We start from the raw sequence: 4,202 nt of genomic DNA, 5'->3' as shown, positions 1-4,202 counted from the left end.
ACACCTAAACCACCTTCCTCCGTTCTAAGACAAATTTTATCCCAACTAACCCAACACATTTTTCTATTTCCACCACCATCACCCCATAAGAAATTCCTTTGAATTTTGATAATATCCTCCAAAACACACTTAGGAGCCTTAAAGAAAGACAGTAAAAAGATAGGCACATTGTTAATCACCGAATTGAGTAAAGTAACCTTACCTCCAAGAGAAAGATGTTTCCCTCGCCAACCACTCAACCTCTTCTTCAACTTTGCAATCATCATAGACCAAAAAAGTCTACGTCTATGATTACCTCCAATTGGAATACCGAGAAAAGTAAAAGGAATCTTTTCCAAATTACAAGCCAAAAAAGAAGACGCCGACTCCAAAATAAAATCCTCCACATGCACACCATACAGCTTACTTTTCTTTAAATTAATACACAACCCCGACACCAATTCAAAACCCCTCAATAAATTCAAAACCCCTTAATTTTGTTGTTGATAATTTTAGTTTAATTTTAAATTCTTGAATGTTTGAGCTCAGTTTACCCCCCCTCCGGACCCAGGTTATCATTTCCAGAGGTAGACGCTGTATTGTTTTCACTCTTCAATCGCAGTTTCAATCACCGGAATCACACGAATCACGATTCTCTTCAGTGTCGCCGGAACCTCATCGACTAGGTTAGTTGCCAATGTTAATCTACCCCCTTATCACTCCTTATTGTTTTTTCCACCTTCAATTTGATTTATTTTAGGTTAATTTCACATAGGTTGTAAATCGTGGCTGAGGAAGAAGAATCGATTTCATTGAACACTGCACAAAAATGTTATCTTTTGGTAGAAATTGCTTGAAATATTGTAGCCACTTCAAAAGAAATAGCTCAAATGAGAATCTATGTTTGCAGAAATTTCCTGAGCTATTTGTTCTCAATGATTCAATTGGGAAATATAGTTATACTCAATTTCCTGTATTGTTTCCACTTATTAGCTTTAATTCTCATTATTATTCAACTAGAGTTCCTTCAAGGTCTTATAGAAGAAGAGTTCGAAATCGGTTTTTGAAATCCAATAAGCCGATTCTAGACCAAGCTCAGTTTCAGTTTGCACAGTCTCAGCTTCTCCCAAGATTCACTCCTGAAGAGTTATGCAATGTTATTGCTCTTCAACGCGACCCTTTAGTTTGTTTAGAGCTTTTTCATTGGGCGTCTCACCAGCCTAGGTTTCGACATGATTTGTCGACATTTCATGTCACCATTAAGAAGCTAGGTGATGCGAAAATGTACCAAGAAATGGATGATATTGTGAACCAGTTGCTTGCGGTTCCTTCTATTGGTTCCGAGGCGTTGTTTAACATGGTCATATATTATTTCACTGAGGCGCGGAAGTTGACAAAAGCTGTTAATGTGTTTAAGCACATGAAGAATAGTAGAAATCCAAATTTCAGTTTTAGGCCTTCAATTAAAACGTATAATATTCTCTTTGGTGCACTTTTGAGCAGAGGATACAATGCTTATATAAACCTTGTGTATATGGAGACTATGAGATGTTTATTCAGGCAAATGGTGAATGACATGATCGAACCTGATGTTTTTCGTTAAATTCTATGATAAAAGGTTATGTGCTTTCTCTTCATGTTAACGATGCGTTGAGGATATTTCATCAGATGGGCGTTGTTTATGATTGCAAACCCAATTCTTTAACTTATGATTACTTGATTCATGGGTTGTGTGCCAAAGGAAGAACAGAGAATGCCAAGGAATTGTATCATGAAATGAAGACCAAAGGTTTCACTCCGAATAGTAAATCTTATAATTCGCTTGTCAATTCTTTGGCACTCGTTGGAGAGATCGATGATGCAGTAAATTATCTATGGGAGATGACTGAAAAGCAAAGATCAGTTGATTTTATTACATATAGGACTGTACTGGATGAGATATGTAGACGAGGAAAAGTTCAAGAGGCCATGAGGTTTCTACAAGAGTTGCAAGAAAAGGACCTTGTAGATGGACATACTTACAGGAAGCTTCTTTATGTACTTGAAGATGATTATGGGAATTCTGAAGACAGAATTGATTCAGGTATGCCACCTTAAATCGGTTATCATTATAGTTAGCTTTTGCTATAGCCGGGCCAGGAGTTATATTAAAATTTTGCATGTTATGTGTCAAGTTTCATTATGTTGTTTTTGGCGCTGTTTTCACTGACTTATTTCTGTCTGCACTGACTTATTTGAGCTTACCTTATAACATAACCACATGTGAGACTATTTGAGAGAATTTACATAACCAACTTATAACATGTCCATAACATGTTTCAGCTTATTCCCATCCAGGATAGCTTATGAAAATAACTTGTATCTTTTATGAAAATAGTTTGACTTTATCTTTTGTTACAGGAATTGTTTATTCATCAGAACTTATATGATAAATGTTTATGTTACAAGTGATTAATTAAGTTGTTTATCCAACATGATTGTAAATGCATGTCGTAAACGATTTGTGTGACTAACATGGGGTTTAAAAAGTTAAAACGTGATAATTTATTTTCAAGTTTCAACATACTGCTCCATCATATCAGTATAAAATATCGCTATACCAGTTGAGAGTTTCATTTTCTTTTCATTAGATATGTGGTGTCTTTGATAAATGACAATTGTTTCGATGTATATTTTCAGGTCCAACTTTAATTTCACCTGGAAGTTCTTGGTAAACGCTTGGATCTGTTTGGCACGAAGTCCTCATGACTCAAAATGCAGAATCGTCAGATCTTATAATCCAAAGATAGAGGGTTCTTTTGCTTCTACCAAGGATGGAAAATGGACTTGTAGTGAGGTTTAGATGGAAGCTGCAGAGTGGTTCTTAATTTGTGTTCTATGCCAACATCAGGAAAAAGTCATTACATTTCCTTTCTTGCAATGAAGGATGATGTCTGCAATGTGCAGCATGCCTTAATCTTCTCAATAAACAAATGAGAATGATTTTCTCATTAATTGTACACGTCACTTCAAGAAAGAAACTTCTCATATAAGTGAAGGTAAACCAGATATTGTTTACCGAGCTAATCTATCACCATTGTAATTGCATAATGATTAAAGTTAAGTTATATGATGAATGATAAAATGTCACGACCATGTTCATACCTTGGGATATTTCTTACGTTTAGAGATCTTGACACATGATTGTTTTAAGTTTTTGAAGGTTTTGTATAACTTAACTATGGTTCAAAACTTGAAATACTAGCACAATTGTCTCTTCATCCCAGCTATACACTCCATATGATCAATGGAAGTTTGACCAATTAAATAGAATTGATTCAAAAATCCAGAGTCTTTTTTCAATGGGTGATTACAGTCGTTAAAAGAAAGTTTTATTCCACACTCCACGAATTATCCTCCCGTCCTTACAATTCATTTGATTAGAGTACAATATTCTTATACTATATCTAGAAAAAAAAGCTAAAATATTGCATTCTGAATGACTTATAGGTAAGTTATAGGCACCAGAGAAAGACCGTTGTCTATTCCTCAGAAGACTTTTTTCTAAGTTATCTGATTTTTAAACGTGGTCTATCCAGTTTTGGCAACGGTTTTCAAACTGCTGTCTATCATGTCATTGGAATGTAAATCTGTTTTACCAAAAACTTATAATCAAGTTATCTGATGAACAAAAAGAAAACTATAGAAAAACTTATAACTAAGTTATTCGGTAAAATATTATAATACCAGGTATTTTTTATATAAGTTATCCGATGAATGCATAATCTTCTTGGATACTTGATTACAAGTTACTCGGTGAAGAAAAATTACGTCCGGAATTTTTTAATTAACGTTCTCCGATACATTGGTATAGGGATACAAAATTTTCTAATTTTAAAAAGAAATAATAATAAATAAAAAAATGGGCATAATTGAAATATTTTAGAAAATGTAGGGGTTAAGGGATTATTGGGGTATGGGGTAAAGTTTTCTCGTTAAAATTAGAAAGTTCATATAAAATGGTTTGTAAAGCCCAATAAAACATAAGACTTTGGACTTCAAATTAGAATCCGATTTTTAATGGTTTTTTTTAGGGCATTTCCTATTGCACCCTTAGCGGTGCTCATGCAATCTAGTAAACTATCATAAATGCTCCTAAAATACGGAAATGTATTTTCAGACGTACTAAAACATCATAAAATATTTAAAACTGTATTTTCGAAAAAAAGTGTGTCAACATGTTC

General features: G+C 34.1%; 1 pseudogene; it reads left to right on the top strand.

Moving 5' to 3' along the window:
* Positions 1-267: 267 nt before the first annotated feature.
* LOC127106340 (pentatricopeptide repeat-containing protein At2g27800, mitochondrial-like) lies at positions 268-3,122 on the top strand (annotated as a pseudogene).
* The last annotated feature ends 1,080 nt before the right edge of the window (positions 3,123-4,202 follow it).

Source organism: Lathyrus oleraceus, chromosome 7 (genome assembly GCF_024323335.1).
Source record: "Lathyrus oleraceus cultivar Zhongwan6 chromosome 7, CAAS_Psat_ZW6_1.0, whole genome shotgun sequence".
Classification (NCBI taxonomy): domain Eukaryota; kingdom Viridiplantae; phylum Streptophyta; class Magnoliopsida; order Fabales; family Fabaceae; genus Lathyrus; species Lathyrus oleraceus.
This window is presented reverse-complemented; position numbering and strand designations above follow the sequence as displayed.